Source organism: Kryptolebias marmoratus, linkage group LG21 (genome assembly GCF_001649575.2).
Source record: "Kryptolebias marmoratus isolate JLee-2015 linkage group LG21, ASM164957v2, whole genome shotgun sequence".
Classification (NCBI taxonomy): Eukaryota; Metazoa; Chordata; class Actinopteri; order Cyprinodontiformes; family Rivulidae; genus Kryptolebias; species Kryptolebias marmoratus.
The window spans coordinates 13,067,312-13,085,456 of NC_051450.1; the positions used below are offsets into that span (position 1 = coordinate 13,067,312).

The 18,145-nt window shown below is 40.0% G+C and overlaps 1 long non-coding RNA gene across 1 annotated transcript; it reads left to right on the forward strand.

Annotated features, from left to right (window-relative positions):
* The first annotated feature begins 1,151 nt into the window (after window positions 1-1,151).
* Window positions 1,152-17,944, forward strand: LOC108230373. Its single transcript, XR_001808353.3, has 3 exons — window positions 1,152-1,440; window positions 16,459-16,578; window positions 16,707-17,944. It is a non-coding gene; the product is annotated as an uncharacterized LOC108230373 (long non-coding RNA).
* Window positions 17,945-18,145: the final 201 nt, after the last annotated feature.

An 18,145-nucleotide genomic window follows, 5' to 3' on the forward strand; every position in this document is an offset into this window, starting at 1 on the left:
CCCATCCCCAGCCCCCATCAGCCCCTCATCCTCTGCCCTGCATGAATTATTCAGCGGGCCTCCTCGATTGTCGCTGCCGACATGCCACAGCATGTTTTATTCACACTTTAGTCAGACAGATCTCCCCTCGTCTGCGCCTCGTCCTCCGCTGGCCTCAAAGGCATCGGAGTCAAATTTGGAGATCTCCTCGCAGGGTCTCCTTGACCCGCATGTCCCTGTATGAAAGGAGACCCCAATTTCCAATAGACTGGAAGTAAATATTTGCCTTCATTTCCTCCCTGCTGAAAATAAACGCTTCTGATTCTGATGGTCCTTTGTCATTCCTTTTACCTGCTATGATAAATTCAAACTTCATTAACATCTCTCAGTTTTTATACTGTCATATTGGCATAATAAATATATAATTTAATCACAATTATGTCTTTCCTTTTTATAGGGTTAGTTTGGGTATCTTACCTGCAATGGACAACACTCAAAATAATCTCATTTTGAAGAATCAGGGAAAAATTCTCACAAGGGAGTAAAAATAATGATTAGTCAGACTGGGGCTGATTTCAGAGTGGACATAGTCATTAAAAGCAACAAAAACGTTATAAAAAATGTGTAGCGCTCAAGTGAATTTACTGTAAACTGTTTCGCTGCGTTACTTTAGCATCAGATGGTTATTTAGTTATTTACGGTGAAGACTGGTCATGTTGGAAAACAATCCTTGCTCCAGTGAAACACGTGTTGCCAAATGGACACGGTTAAAAATACACACTTTGCAAAAATGTCTAGTAAAATTCCACTCCATGACATAATGTTACGAAGTGAAACTTTTTGAGGTTTTAGTTGTTTACGATAGCTTAAATTTGATATTGACTTGGATGCAATTCCATTAACAATTAGCTTGATTTCTCCGTAAGATTTGTCCTCATATGCTCTAAACTGAGATTGTTCTCAGTGCCATCATTTGCAGGTAAAATACTGACTACTAGGAAGCACTATAAAATATAAAATGTTTTGGGTATATATATATATATATATATATATATACATACATATATATATTCAGTTTTGTTTACTTTCTATCAGCTAATATTTGCTTTATGATTTATGAAGCTTTTCTGCTTATTTTAGGTCACTAATTAGAGGAGATGTGTGTTGTTGTGGGAGTGCTGGTAACAAATGCCTACCTGCACCCTAACCCTGAAAGTGAGACGTTGCCCCCAACCAGCTGCTGAGTGCATCATATGCACGCAGGCGTAAGTAACCACCTGTGTTTCTGTTTTCAAAACAACACGCTTCCCTTACTTTAACAGACGCTGTTGCCACATCAGAGTTTTTTTTTTTTTTTAACTTTATCTTACGCCACAATCACCTCCTCTCATTATCTGGCGGCAACAATCCTAGGAGTGGATCTGATCACGCCTGGCAGACTCTCCGTGACCACGTCAGCAGGTATGGCAGCACTTTGATGAGCTCCTTGTTGTCTTCAGCCGTGCATGCTCCATGTCTAACCCTAACCCCAACCCTCTTGTTTTGCACTAAGAGGATGGCAAGTTAGATTTTATCCAGCAGTCTAAAGATGTTTATTTCAGATGGACCGGAGTCTGTTTTCAGCACAAACATCTCTGTTAACCTCCTCTACAACTGAGGTTAAACAACAAGCCGTTGGACCAGCAGCACAGCTGACACCAAGCTCTGTTTTCACCAACAATAGTCTCGTTTACTTCCTCCCTAAAACTGATCCATATCTCATGAATGATGCAGCATTCAGTGTGCTAATAGTTCACTATAGGATTCCTTTTCCTTAAGTGTCAAAAATTGGCTGCTACCAATGAAAGGAATACTTTTATTATCATTATTTTTAAGCAAATAACACACAGATTTATGGCGCATCCAAGCATGAAACTATAGCTTTATTGTTGGTTGTGACAATTTGGTGAATAATGGAATATTTTTCCATCTGCAACCTTATTTGAACCTGTTTAATATAGACAGCTTTAATTTAGACCCACATTCAGATAGCGCTGTTTTGTTTTGCAACAAATACGTTCGTCATACTCTATATGCACAATATATTTAGTTGCTCCTGTAAACAAAATGATCTAAAGACGATGTGTTGACTTGTAGCAACTGGGTCAAAGGTGAACATGCCTTTTTCTTTTTTTTTCCTTTGGAAAGGGGGGGTGGGGATGCTGCTCTACTTAGGTAACATTTGTTTTTAGTTTTGATCTAATCATCAGATAGGGAAACTCACCTATAAGTGAATCTTTTCCTGCATTTAAGAGCTTCTATTTAGGTGTTTGAAGTCAGTTCCAACAAGTAGACTTACCCAGCCTTCAGGTTTTTATCCTCATTACCTTCAGTTTTATATCATATTGTATTCACTTGTGTGGTTTTGACAGTGAATCTTCCATGCTTATAGAACCGCGTGTTATTTTGTTAGTCTGCATGCTAAAAAGATTTGAGGTTTAGGTTAAAGATGGCCACTTTAAAACCTTTTCACTTCTTTCTACCAATGATGGACTCTGTCATGAACAGAAGGAGCCAAGATGGCGGGCGAGTTCACATGCAGACAGGTGGGCAGAAATCCAAAAAGTTTATTAAAGCAACAGAAAGTAAAAGTAAAACTAAACCAGCACAGACACGGGGAACTGAAAGGTACAACAAGGAACTGCCCACGAACAAGCAAAAACCAAAGGTATAAGTCCTGGGGAGGGTGATTACTGAATGAGAACAGCTGAAGAAGAGACGTGTGTGAGCTGAGGGAAACAAAGGCCATGGAAATACAGAAACCTGCCACGAAAAACATACAGAAACACAAGAAACTAATGCAAACAGAAACAAATGAACTACACGATCAAAATACCAAATAAATAAATAAAAAACCAATTACATTTGTCAACCCAGCTTGCTTTAAAAATAGATGGTTTCACAGAAAAAAATTAACCATTTTGTGGTTTTTGTTTAGTTGGATATAAGAGCTGAAATGCTGGTATCTGGTTGTGATGTAAAACCCGGATGATTTGCATATAACATTACTGGTCCTGTTGTTTTAGAGGGGTTTGTATAAAGTTTCTTCATTATACTTTACCAGGTCCTAATTTTTACACCCAGCTGTACAGACACATTGTCGACATCCACTGAGATCTATCTGCGAGAAAGAAATAAGTTAATCAAGGAAAAAACACAAGTTGTTTTCTGTTTTAGAGCATCTTTTATTGAATTCATGTCACAGATTTTTCTTTTACATCTTAGAAACTTTATTCTACTTGTTAAATAAACAACAACACTTCCTAATGCACATGTTAATGTTACATTTGGTTTAATTTAGAGACAATTTTATTGCTGTTTCGATAATATCTTCTTAAGGAACAATCAATAGTCTTATATTTTCATTTATCTTAACAGTTTCTTGTCATTTTGGCAAAGAAATATAACACTGTCTGCAGTGTAATTAAGTCATATGCCTTTAAAGAACCAAATAGTTCTGACGTTTCTTGACTCAAACACATTACACACCACATGATACCATCGTTTAAAGCCTCGCCAAGCACCCATTTATGTCTAACATGCCTCATTTTATGGCTTGTGGAAGCCACCATGCCCTTTAGACCCAACAAGGAGCCTCCTGGGATTCCCCGAGTCTGCTCCTGTCCAAGTTTAGTAAATATAATCTGAAAACAGATGTCGCCACTCAAATAGCTATCAGGAGGAAGGACAGTGGGCCCAGCGGAGCGATAATGACCGACAGAGGTCAAGTCTGAGGTGGGAGAGTAACTGAGCACATCACTGAGCACTTGAAGCTTTGTGAGTTATTGTTTTGAGGTAGTCTGGTGTGCAGAGAGGCCCCACTCAGGTCACTTATATCCCATCCCTGTGGTGCAAGAAACTGTTTGAGGGTGAAGCATCTTCAGGTGTTTGTGTTGCTGGCGAAGGAAATCGTGTTTCGCCGCGGCTGGAGTCGGATTTCTGTCTTCGTCTTGTTAAATCAAAACAAAAGAGAGCTGCTTGCGCCATGTGCAAAGCACTCCTGTCGTTCTCGTAAGGCTCACTTAACCAGCAAAGTGGAATTGAAAGCTTGATCATTTGAGTGCCGCCAAAAATCTTTTGATGCCCGGCCATGAAGTATGTCTTAGAGCTTTTAGCATTCCTGACTCTGAAAATCAGTTCTACAGAACATCAAGTGGGAGTTCAGCAGTGATGGGAGAAGTTGATCCATGGTCTGAATGTCTGGACCCACCATTGAAGACATATTTATACACGCATAATTTCCTGGCAGATAAAACACGTCACTTCTTTTAAAGTGAAAGTTCTGATTCTTTTTGAAGTGGGGTTTTGTGGAAAGGTTATAAATGCTTAAATCAATACCTACTGATGAGCTAACAGCTAGTCTGAGCGGGACCAGGACCAAAGTGGATTGTTGCCAGCATAAAATAACGTCAGTCTCAAAAATTTAAACTCCACTAATGCAAACACTATTTTATAAACCTTTACATCATTGTCGATTTTTGCATTACACAGGTATTTACATAGATTTTGTCGGAATTTGCGAGCACAAATAGTGGTAGCAGCAGCTAGCTGTAGCACTTCCCGTGCAGCCTGGGGCACTTCCAGCAGGAGTATTATTTTATCTTGCCAGAATAACAATGAAATGCAAAACTAATGGCAATGTTAAGATTTATAAAATACTGTTTGCAGCTCTTCATTACAGTCAGAATTTAACTGTATTTCTTTAAACTGAGGTCGTAAACATTTATCCACAGGAAGGAAGATATTAATTGTTTATATTTTTTTCCATAGAACCTCACTTCAAAAGATTTGAACTGTCGACACTGGAGTTTGAGTCCCACTCCTTAAATATTCTGGTCTATTTAACGTCTAAAAGTATAAAATTTAGCCAGAGTTTTTAGATGTCACTGAACATTTTAGGTGTCTTTAGATGGTTTGTCAGCACAAAATGCTCACAGGGAGCAGTTTTCTTGAATAAATATTATTCAACTGTTGAACTGAAAAGCACGGCCTGTCTAATCTCAACATGCTTGCTGTCACAGATAGGGTAACCGCTGGATGACTGTTGTGTAACTGAAGCCCGTTCTGCGAAATAGATGCAGAACTGCTTGTTTATGATAACAGTTATTGTTCTAATAGATACAATATGGACCCTCCTATCTGTTCCTGTCTGCTATAAGTGCAGCTGTCTGTCTGAGCTTGCGTTTTTTTTTGCGTTCTGCTTTCTATTACTCCTGTAATTATCATTCATTCGTCTCACGAAGCAGCTCTCTACCTCCGTTCCTCGACAGGCTTCCCTTATCAAAAAGCCAAGTCCCACAGGGTCCTGCCTGCCAGTGGTCTCAGCTGTTCAGGCTCTGCAGAACATCGGGGCCTTTCAGCTGTCTGTTTCCGTCCTCATCCCACCCACCCTTCAGCTAACCGAGTCAGGATAACTACCGCTCGGATTGACAGCATTTGTCAGTGTCATTCATTCAGCAGCTTTTTGATGTCTAACCTTTTCAGGAGGGAATGAACTTGAAACATAAAAACTGTTTTGCTACAATTCTCCACTGTTCAACTGCTGTAAGGAGATATCGCTGCTTACCTTGGATGTAAATACATTTTTTTGCTCTTAATGTGGAGCTGTACTATAAATCTCATACGAAAGACGGATAAAGAAACCGGCAGCATCACTTCTCGTTGACCTTTCCTGTGAGACGAGAAACCAGAAACACACACATATGGTGTATGACGCCGGCAGACAAGATCACGTCTTCAGCGGTTTTATTAGACGCACTCATTGATCCGCGGGGCTCTGCTCTCCACATGGGGGGAAGTCGTTTGTCAAAGACAGATCCCCTCAGGAGCTCTGCTGGATTTGGGGGTTTCCTCCACTCTTCATGGGGCACATTTCCCAGAATTGTGCTCATTCATTATGAGTGAAAGCATCCAGGGCGAGGAAAAAAAAAAAAAATGGGAGCTGCCTCTCGCTTCCATTCAGCAGCCCTGGCCCCTAATCTCTGCTGGGACAGCCTACAATGAGAGAGAAAGGCTCACCCTCACATCAAGCACAAACTTTGATGACAATAGATAACATTTCATGGTAGATGGACAGCTTCTTCTGTGTGAGCTGCTCCAAACTTCAAACACTTGAGATGTTTTGAGTCGTTGTGCCGTTCCATGATTTTAATGATCTTGTGAGTCATTCATATGTCTATCTTTTTCATTGAATGTTGTTGTTTTGCTCACGTGGATAGGGTTTATCGCTAAACAAAACATTTGCGGTGCATTAACGATAAAAATCAGCAGGAACATGTAAACACCATGATTGTGTTAAAGTGTGTTTGCTGCATAATGAGTTGTGTTTTAGGACTGGCTGAAGAGCAGCCTGTTGGGCATCTGTGCTAAAAAAAATAAAAAAGAAGCACGTTCATGTTTGATCCGATGATCACCAACCAGCACGCTCCACTCATTTATTCTTTACACCTGCTGCTAAGCAACCGGAAAAACTGCTGCACAGACTAATTTGTCCTTTTCTAGTTCAGTATAATGTACACAAACCAGCTGCCTATTTTATAAAAGATAACTAAAACTGTCAAAAAAAAAAAGGAACATTTTGGTGGATAGCAATATCCCCCCAAAATCTGGTGGTGCTTCCTTTTTCTGGTGCTGTTGCTAGGAGACGGTGGATGTAAAATCTGGCTGGGACAAAATGCACCTACTTCTCCAGGCCTGGCACATTCAGCGTCAAGACAGGCTGATCTGAGGGGAGTTTCCCCGCTTTCTGTCCCGCTCGTCATGATTAGGTAGCTGAGCCGAGTTCAGCGAATCCTCGGGGACAGAAGTGGGTGAGAAGCAGGCGTCCTCAGCTCGCTCTGCACCCCGTTTGACTTTCGAACGGCCGCGCCGGAACTGGTGTATGGTTTTTGTCTTTGTTTTTGGTGAGCCAATAAGGGACAAAAGGGTTTTTAAAATTTGCAGCAAAGCAGATAATCTGCTTTGAGAACAGATAACAGCTTCATCAGTACAAACATGGAAAACACACCTTTTTTCTTAAACAGAAATTTATCGTATGTTTCTTTTTAAAATGAGGATTGTCCATTCCATCAGTCTGACTTCCTGAGTTCACTTTAATTATTTGTGGACCTTTCTGTGAAACAACACTGTTCAAACAAATTTAGTCAAGTGGACAATGAAGTATACCTTATTGTATTGAATTGTGTCATATAATCATGTTTCAGGGGAGATAAGATGGAATCCATGATTATTCAGCTGGGTCCCAAACAACGCCTCACTGCAACTTTCTGAGGAAACTAAGCCAGCGTACACAGCTTTCTACCAGAACCCCTTTTTATTTTGGAGGTAGTATTTATCATAGCACTTCAACGTCAGAAAGTTTTCAAAGAAACGAAGGAAAGAGAAAGAAAGCACCCCACAACGCTTGATTTGAAGATGAAAATATCTCTTTAGCAGCGCTCCTTTGGGTGTCTTGTCGGTCCCTCTGTGCTGTTATGTGTGTCAGCCTGTTTCTTTGTGGCTGCTGGGCTCCACTGCACTCTGCATGTGTCAGACTGGACAGCCTCCAGCTCCAGTCTGGAAAACGATCAGCTGGAGCGCGACGGGGTTCAGCGGGGATCCAAAGCCAACATCCAATAAACGCCTCGGTATCCGCATGCTGACGTGCTGAGCGGCAGAGTGTTAATTGTGCTGTGGCCATTAGGCCGATATCGGGCATATTTCAGACCTGGCCTCTTCACCTTCTGCTGGGCACCATGGGTAATGTTGTCTGCGGGCGCCAGCATCAAACTGACTAGTGTGAGCTGCCAAGCTAAAATTATCCCTTTCTCCATTAATAATGATGAGGGTAACTGACCTAGTGGCCTTAATACCCAATATGTCTAAAAAAAACCTATTCTGTACAAAGTTTGTTTCTGAATCATTTAAATCTACATACTTTTACACAACAAAACTATCTTTTTAAAAGCTTTAGCATATTTTTTAAACAACATTCATGTAAGTCATATCAATAATGCGAAAAAACTTAATTCTGAAAGAGGTGAACGAGAGACTTAATGTTCTTAATGTTCTTCTGTCAGTGCCTTTTTGGTCAGGAGCATCAATGTGAAAAATAAAAGATGTGCCTATATTAATGTCCATTGTCCAAAACTGAAGCCAAAATGTCTGTTTTTGGAACCAGAGTCTGTGCACTAGGCACTTGAACCTGTACCATTGATACAAAACAGTCAATCACCGTTTAACATGACACTTTTCAAGTCCTAAATGATGAGCTAAAATTAAACATAATTTAAAAAACATATTTTAACATATAACAGCAAGGTAAGAAATATGTGAATCAACAAAAACCAGCACTTGAAAATTAATTATCTGGAGTGTATTTTTATTTTTTAGCCAGTAAAATGTCCTCATTGTTTACATAGAAGGGCGGGACTTAAAAACTGTACTGAAACAAGGGGGTCGCGTCTTCTGTGGCTTCAGCTTCCAGCTTCTGGTCTTGTCTCTAATTGTAATTTATGCTGATGGCCAGCAGGCAGTGATTTTACATGCATTTTGTCGCTTTCTTTCTTTTTAAATGTGACAAATGAGGTACTCTCGCTTTTGCTTCCAGCTCACTTTCCGAGTGTTTTTCTGCGTATTTGTTTGTTTTTAGGTCCCGTCCGTTTCCGAGGGCCTAAAGCAGAAAAACTAAAACAAGCTTTATTCATGAAATCCTGGTTCCAATCAGCAGGTGTACTTCAGCACCAGTGACAGTGGTGGAAAGAATGATCTGAAATCAAGTTAATTACACACGTGCTTTAATGACATTATAGAGCTCTGGCTTTAAGATTTTCCACGCCGTTGGGCGTCACCAAACCATTAAATCTGACATATTTCTCATGTCCACACACCTCAGCAGGATGGAGTCCGATTCTCCCTTCAGAAAGAATAGAGACACTTTATGACCCTTTTACCTTGTGGAGACCTCTTGAAGTCATCAGTGAGATTTATGAGTCGGTGGGCAGAGATGCTCAGTGAGGCAGATGAGGAGAATACAGTAAGAGAGGAAGAATAAGACTTTCTGCTTGTCTCATGTCTGAGACGTGTCCAGTTCTTTGGTTTGCTTTGAAACCTTTTGTTACGAATATTTATTTGCGCTATGAGCTCAAAAGGGTGGAGGAGAAAGTAATCGATTAAAGATGGATATCCTGAAGCTTTCGGCCAAGTTTATGCAGCATCTGATCCTATTTTAGGGGTTTTCTCTATGATGGACGGGTGTCAGTAAATATAAAGAGGGGCTACACATGAGAAATACACTTAAAAGATAAAAATGGGAATGCCTCACGCCTAAAATGTGTGAAACCAGATTTCCATTTCAAATAATTTTACAATTTTTCCAGCTTCAAATGTTATCTCATCAAAGGATAAACTGCTGGTGGTACTTATCCTCCAGTCTGGTAAAATTTCAACCACAAAAAAAAAAAAGGGGGGGAGAAAGCCCGACAACACAGACTGGTTTAAACTGTTCTGGAGATACAAGAGATACCATTATGTAAATCTTGACATACTCTTTAAAATTTCAAGCCATGAAGGTTGTCAAAAGATTTCTGTAAAAAACAGAATAAATAGGATTAGCATTCCTCTAAGCAGTGCATATCGCAGCCTGGCATGCCAAAGTTTTAAACAAAGATCTAACAAAATCTCTAAGAGTTCTCCAAGTATGTGTTGGGGATGACTCTCAACTACTACCACTCTAAATTGTAGCTCAATCTCTGTAAAATTCGATGAGTTATAGCCATTTTTATATTTACTAAGATCAGTTAGATGTGGTGTCCATCTTCAACTGGATTGGCTCCAGAAGGTAACGAGTTAAAGATTTCCATTCTTTGATTGTTTTCTGTGAGTCTCATTAAGATCCATCCACAGGTTCATGAGATATTTTGCTAACAGACAGACAAAAACACAATTATTTGGGGAATTACGTGATCACCTACTTATCATGGTAAAAGGATAGTAATGAATAGCAGGGTAACAGATTTTCACAAAGTATTACAGCTAGTTGAGAAATGTCTAAATTTTACCTTTCATTTTATTCTGATTGTTTTTTTTCCTTTTTTTCTTTGTAATATTTGCAGCTCAGAACAGCTGAAATCTGTCCAAAACACAAACAAAAGCAGGAAACCTGCTTTCATTTTGGCACATTTAACTGTAATTGTGTTTTCTCAAAACACAATTACAAAAATAAAAAAATTACAAAAATAAATTTAAATGGCTTTTAAAACGGTTGTAAATTTTAATGAAAAGTCTTGTTGTTGAAACCTCAGGGGTAATGTTTTTTTTTTTTTTTTTTTTGTAAATAGTAGATGAACAATGCCAAAAGATGTCTGAATATCTTTGTAGACATAAAGTTACATCAAAGAGATTTTTGTGAAGCACAACCCCCACATCCTCTGCTCCCATTGTGGCTGAAGATGTTTAACCTTGACTTCTTCCACACAAAACACTGCTTCTGTCAGAGTGGTTTTACATTGATGTTGAGATCAATCTCCTCCTGTCAGCCTGCAGGTTGTCATGTAAACTTCAAACACTGTGCAGCTACCTCAGATCCCATTGTGCAGGGAAGGTCATTCATTTCACCTTTGTTGTCCAGGTTTTTCAGTCCTGTCCCTCTGGGAGGAGACCCCGGGGCAGACCTTGAACTTGCTGGAGGGGTTATGTATCCTCTCCGGCCTGGGAGCATCCTGGGATCCCCCGGTGGAGCTGGAGAGGATCACTGGGGCGAGGGAGGTCTGGGTTTACCACTCCTGGATGGATGGATTGATGGATGGATGGATGGATGGATGGATGGTTGTATTTATGAATGAATGAATATATTGATGCATGAATTGATAGATATATAAATGGATAAACAAATGAATGTATGAATTATTGATTAAATGAATGACTGAATGAATGATAAGCAGATCTCTTTCAATGTACAGGTAGAATATGTTAGAAATGACATGACAGAAGTAGCTGTACTGAGATAATGAAGACACTTTTACACAGATACAGTTTTGTTTTTTAAAATAAAGTTTATTTTAGGGTAAACTTTATTTTAAAACACTTCAACCTCTGAACATTTCATCATAGGAAGCAGTTGTAGTTGTTTCCTGCTGTAAAACTCTTTAAAATATTGAATGCGATGACTGCATCACTTTTCAGACATGCCCTCTTTGCTATTTCCTGCTCGGATAAATAAAGTGAGGCGTGCGAGGAGCTGGTTTCAGGTTACGACTCTCTAGGACGGTATGTCATGGCGGCACATTCCCCTCTGAGGTTTGGGGCCGATGCCAGGGAGGACGGGGTTCATTCACCGGGATTCATGTGCTCATCCCCTCAGTCTCCTCACCTGCCTGCTCCGCTCCTCATTTCTCAGATTCCATCAAGGTCACTGCCAGGATCCGATGGAGGACTTTCCTTCATGACGTCAACAAGCCCAACCTTCATCTGAGAGGATCGCAGCGCACGATATGTCCTTCAGGTCATTATAGTGTCGCCCAAAGACAAGAAGGAAACTCATATTCAAATCACCTCCTGCTTCCCTCTACAGCTGACTGTGGTCTTTGACCCAATGACAAGCTCATTTCCATCTAAATATGATGACATTTAACAAATATCTGACAATATTATCCTTAATGCTCATTATTGTGACTGAATCAAGCATTTATTACCTACTTGCACAAAGTCCTTTTGCCAAAACGGGGAAAAAACTTTGAAATTTAAAAAACATGAATCTTAGAACTTAGATCCACCTGAAACCAGAGCCGTACCACCAGCTGCATGCAGACGTCTCAGTACCTCGCTGATAATAGGAGGTAATAAGCACAACAACCTAATTACACCTCATAATGCAGATGACTAGCGTGTCTCAATAACCCAGAGGGGGGTCTTCCATGAAAACGGGGTCTGTCTCCACGGGGGGAAGACCTCCTGACTGACACCCTGACACATTCACCCACATCTAATCCGACTGGAGGCAGAAACTGGGCTGTGGCTGTGAAGAAGAAAGGTTTTCGTGCTTCCTTTAAATAGAGGACAGCGCATGTGGACAGCTTGTCTTCACTGAGATAAAGATTAAATTAATTAAATTCAAAACAAAACAGTACATCATGTTCTGGTTATTACCAAGAACTAAGCACCACAACAAAACCATGACTGAGTGTTGACGACTGTCACATTCTTCTTTTACACCTATTTATGACATTTTTTGAGTGTGTTTTTTTGTTATATAGTATTAAAGGTTGCAGATTTATTTGGACGGCTTTCACTTAAAGTGTACCTAAGTTTATGAAATACAGCTCTTTGATATGTACGACTATCCTCAGGGGCGCAAATGTAATAAAATAAGTAAACAAAATCATAAATAAAATAGGTGCTTGATGTCTGGATGCTACAAACGTGATCAGAGTTTATTTCTTTATGTCTTTTCTTTCTACATGTGTCTCTTTCTGCCTTTTGTTTTCTGTGGAGCTGATTAAAAGCAGCTTAACTGGATTGAGATTGTACAATATGTCATTTTTTTTGTTTTGTTTTTTGCTTTTCAGCTACTTTTTCTTTCACAGCTTCACCCCTTTGTGAAGTGTTGTCCAAATAAATCTTGCAGCATATGGCAAAATTTGATCCGACACTTTTATCCTTAAACAACTCATTCATTCAGTTGCTTTTGTTTTTAACAGATGATCAACAAAAAACACTCGTATGGGTTACATGGGTTACATGTGTATAAAAATACACAGCATATACTTAGAAAATGTCTTGGTCTTGGCAAAAATTGTACTTTTAGTCCAAATTTTATAGTTTGTGATGTTTAAAATAGATATATCTTGTGTAGATGTGCTGTATTTCTGTTTGTCTCTTTAAACTCGTGTTTATGATGGTTTTTTTTTAACTTAAATGCTGCATAATCTGCTAATTATTTACAGAAATTTGTGCATTTGTATATATTTTTCTGACCTTTTAACACAAATGTATGAATTTTATTATAATCTAGGTGTTTTATCAGTGATGCTGCTATTCTTAATATTGATAAATTGAATAAACGCAGCTTGTAGGACTAGATAATATATTCTTTCCATGTGAGTTTGTGAACCGGTGTGACTTATGATGGTTGTTGGTGTTAAGAGATGGAGACACTGTACTCAGATATTAGGCGTGGGGAGCAGGACTTGTTGCTTGAAACATTAACGAAAGCAAATAAATGCTAAGCAGATATATTTGCCCCTTTTAATAGAACTCCAGACCAACAAAAGAGTGGATTTGGTTTGTTTAACGCTGCACAAATAGTGTCTGCTGGACCGAACCTGTTGTTGTGCACTCTGGGCACCGTGTCCTCAGGCCATGACCAGAAATGTTTCGTTTCATGTCAGAAACAAACTAAATCCTCTTCATATGTTCAGGTTGTGGGAATTCCAAGCCCTTCACCTGGTCATTAAAGCTCTCAAAATGAAATTTGAGCTTCATCTAGTCTCATAAACAGCCCCAGTAAAGTCAAGGAAAGGAAAGCGTCTGTATTTTCACAAAAAAATGTATTTTTGGCTCAGGCAGAAAAGGCTGCAGGACTGCGTTCTTGTTGTGGAACGTGACACACATCTGCTGCTCATGTGTGATTCTATTTCTCATTCAGGATATTCGGCTTTCATGCTTCTAAGCTACTGTGTGTACAAAAAAAAAAAAAAAACTACTAACAAGCTGATTTATTGAGCTACACAAATGTTAACTAAACCCAAACCTTATGTCAGCTTCTTTTTCCCCTTTGGGCTACTCTGGGTCTTTTTTTTCCCAGCTTCTCATGCCCCCGTGCAGAAAAATGCACAAAGTGGTGGGGTCAGAAAATTCATTGCAAACAAGGTGCTACAAGTGAGAGCTGCTTGTTTGATCTCAGCACGCTGCTTTTCTCCAATGAATTAACCAGCAATTGAGGCTATTTTGTCGGGTCGGGGCCGTTTGTGCAGGCATCATTAACCGGCTAAATTCAGGCGTTTATGGGAAAATGTGTGTGTTGTCCTCTTTGGATCTTTTTGTAGAGGCTAAACCAGCAGTGCAGGGGTCCTGTTACAAACTGCTGTGACTCTGTACCCCGATGATGAACTTTCAGGAGGAAAGTAGAATAACAAATTTAATGAACACATTGTAGAGGTGGTGTGTGTGTGTGTTTTTTTTTTCCACTTCAAAAGGTTCTCGTATACATGAAAAGGCTCTTATTGCAAACAGAAGTCCCATGTTTCAATGCTTTAGTCTCTTTGGAGTCAATAAAGTCCTTGAGTTAAACTGCTATGTCATCATTCAGTCCAGATGCACCCCCCCAAAAAGACCAGTTTTTCAATAAAAAGTCCACTTCTCCTGGTGGAAAAGAGTGAACTGAGCGTGTACGCCCCCAGATTGAAGCTGACGCTCTGTGCAAACCCCCACCACAGACCCACGACTTCCCTGTGCTGTTGAGCCTGACTTGACGCATCCTCTCGGCAAAATAAGAGGTTTCAACACCCCACTCTTTAACTCTTCTCTAAGTTTCACGACAGTGAATGAACCCAGTGTTTTTTTTTCCAGTTCTTTAAGGTTGGAGCAGACGTCAAATCATCCACCAACATCGCACTACAGGTGGTCAGTGTGTCAGCCTGCTCACCCACATGCGTTAGCTTTACAGCAGAGGTTTCCATCAGGAGGATGATGTTTGATGTGTCATTTCTTGAATTAAACGTATGTTTACAATTCTGCAATGTAGGCAGATGCTTGGTGATGTTTCTTCTTAACACCTAAGTGACCCAAAAATTCCACTGGATGTCAAAGTGTTTTTATTCTCTTCAGAAACATAACAGCGTGTCACTCATCATTGGGAAGTTGTGCATTTTCAAACAACTGTTGATGGATTACCACTTTGGGGCATGATGTACTTTTGCATCTGAACAAACTTTTTTATCGGAGTTTCACATTTTGACAATGCTGGAGTTGATCAGTCACAGCATAGTTTGTGTGTATTTCTTTTTTATGACCTATTATTTGAATTTTACTTTATTTAGATATTGTTTGCCACAGGATGGTGGACCCAGGGTTAGAGAAGGTTTTGGACAGATCCCACCTGGGGTCTTTCTGTGCAGAGTTTGCAGGTTCTCTCTGTGCATGCATGTTTTTTTTTTTATTTGCGCAGTCCAAAAACATGCATGTTATAATAATTAGAGATGGACTGAAGGAGTGAGAGTAAACACTAGTCCTGTGTTAGCATGTCCAGGGTGGTGCGCACCCCTCGGTGTCTGCTACAGAGCAGGTTAGATTTCAAAAAGTGAAAAATTGAAATAGCCAGTGGTGTTACATCTTCACAAAAGCTATTCAGCAGAATTGATTCTTATGTTGCCTAAAACAGAAGCTCATTAAGGTTAAAAAGTTCTCCCTTATCAGCAACAGGTGACACATGCAGAACATTAATTCAGTAAGGTACAATGGTAATCGTCAAATGAATTGTCCAGGAATGCTAAGATTTTAATACATTTTATGCATTCACTGTCATTTTTTTCAGTTTCTCCTTGTGTCTTGATTGTGATTGGTCCACTGTTGTCAGCCTCATGGTCAGCTGCTTTTTCCTGTGAGTGCCTAGTTGGTGGGACTTGGCAATACTGCAGTGTAAAATGACTGAAAGCAGTTTTGGAAAGCTCTAATTTTAACAGGACATCACGACGGCTGATGTGTTAAAAGGAGTTTGCGAAGCAAATGGTGGGAATTTCATTTCTGATGGACATACATGACTCATACCCATAAATACCCTTAAACACTTGGACCCGTATGCTACTGTACATCTGAAACCAGGTGTAGGATGTCTGCAGGTTCGTGACACATCCATTTAGAATTGAAACTGAGACTCAAGCCCATTCCCAGATACGCTCTCTAAAAACTGGGAAAGCTCAATGACATTCGACTTCTTAGTAACAGGAGTTGCTGCGTAGAGATGTTTGCTAAGTTAGGACGCATCAGTCCACATTCAGACACATATACACACAGGCGAGATTTATACAGCTGCTTTGAGGAATATAAAGCTGGCTCAGTTCTTTATACAGCTCATATTACAACTTTAAAAAGACTAAAATGCAAAGAGGCTGAACATGTGATAGATTGAGTTGAGTTAAAGGTTATTATAGGTCAAACTAAACCCATGTAATAAGAGTGCTGTGCATCAAGTTAGAATAGATTTAGGATTAACTATAAGAAAAGCGTAACTTTATTTAGCTTTTGTTTCTCAGCAGTCTGTTGAAAACGCCACAAAACAAAGATTTGGCTCTTTAAAACAAAATTACAATATACTCAGTCTGATGAAATAAATTTAACATCCTGAGTATAGAGTATTTTAGGAACTTGTCATGATGGCGACTGAATGTGATCTGGTAATTCTGTAAGAACGATGTATGAGAGGATCCTGACTGTCCCAGGCTCTCCTCCCTTTTCCCTCTCCTTTAGGTGGAGCTGTGGGCTGGCTGACTCTGATCTGTAACTCCTGCTGCCAACTCACCTGTTTCCAGTGTCTCATCAACCTTCAGCTATATAATAGCAGCTCAGACCACTACTCAGCACTGGATGGTACTGTCACCTTAGTGATATTTTATAGCTAACATCTAAGTATGTCTTGGTAGTTTGGGATTCTTGGTTTTTGTATTCGTCTTCCTTGTGTTTTCCCTCATGTAGTTTCATCTCTTTTTCAAAGACAGCTGGACTGAAGAACTTCTCATCACTGCTCTGGGTTCTCCCTGTGATTTGCGGATCATTCTCCCACAAAGATATACTCCCCACTCCACTCACCTGCCTCCCCACTCTCCACCTAGCCTCTCCTCTGGACTCCTGAATCCTCCTTCCTCTTCCTTAAAGAAAGAAAGCCAGACAAATCTCTTTACGATCATCTCATTTGGGACTGCATTCAAGACAGAAGGTTAATATGTTTCCTCTGTCAGTGTTGAAGATTCAGAGTCTGTTTGCTGCTTTAAATATGACACTGGATTGATAAGTTGTATGAAGTTTGTCATATGATAGAAAGGGAGAAATAAAAATGCAGAAGGTGTGCAGTATGTGCAACATGCAGACATGCTGTCAGTTTTGTGTCAGTAGGGAAAAACCACTCCAAACGGGCAGCTGTGTTTTCTTGACAGTGAAGGAAATTTGCAATGACTGAAAGTTACCTGGAGGGCTACAAAACATATAAAAAACTAGAAACAGCTGCGTCATCTGTTGGGATTTGAGTTTCTTTGCGTGGATCTGTGTTATTAAAGGTCAAACGTTTGTGTGGCCAACTCAGATTTTGGTCTTGAACTTCCCAGCAGGCTCAGCTGGGGTCATGGTGAAGCACCGGGGCTGCGATGGAGGCTGTGGAGGAGTGATGGTCACAGTACGTCCTGTCCTGGCCCCTCTCCTCCGACAGGGGCCTGCTTGCTGACAGTGGAATGACATCACCAGGGGGGCCCTTTGTCCCTCTTTTCGGGAGCGTTGAAATTTTGCACACAAAGGCTTGCGTGGCGCTCCTATCTCCACATCTGAGTGGACGCAGCACTTTTGAAAATCCCTAACGAGATTAAACCGTGGGGCAATCAGCTGTCAGTCCGAACGCACTGGCTGCTTCTCAGAATTCACATAGGATGTAAGCCCTGCTGTTCAAACTGGACACGCAAAAGACACATCCAGCACAACAGAGGGATGGGTGGATGGATGCAAGAATGCTAGAACAAAGACAGAGAGCAATAGATTTAAGTGATGAATCACAAATGTTTTCTTTTAGATTCCTCTTCATCTTGTTATCCTTTTTGACCAATTTAAATCTTTTCAAAACTGGCAGATTTTGAATGTATATTGCCTTGAGTCAGTTAATCATAAAATAAGACTAAAAAACATTTATATAAATGGTATATCCAGTAATGAAATTGTTTGAACGTGTAATTTAAGGGATTCAGATGTGAAGTTTAACGATGACCCAACAGAAAATGAATATTACACTGAAAAGCTGTAGTTTAATTTTATTTCTTCTTCCAACTTGAATTAGTTATTTAGCCCTCCTGACGCCCTCATAACTTCAGGTCCTTTTGACCTGAAGGCCACGGGAGGGTTAGCTGCACTCAAAAATTTACTTTGTTGAAACAACAAGAAAATTAGAAACCTTTCA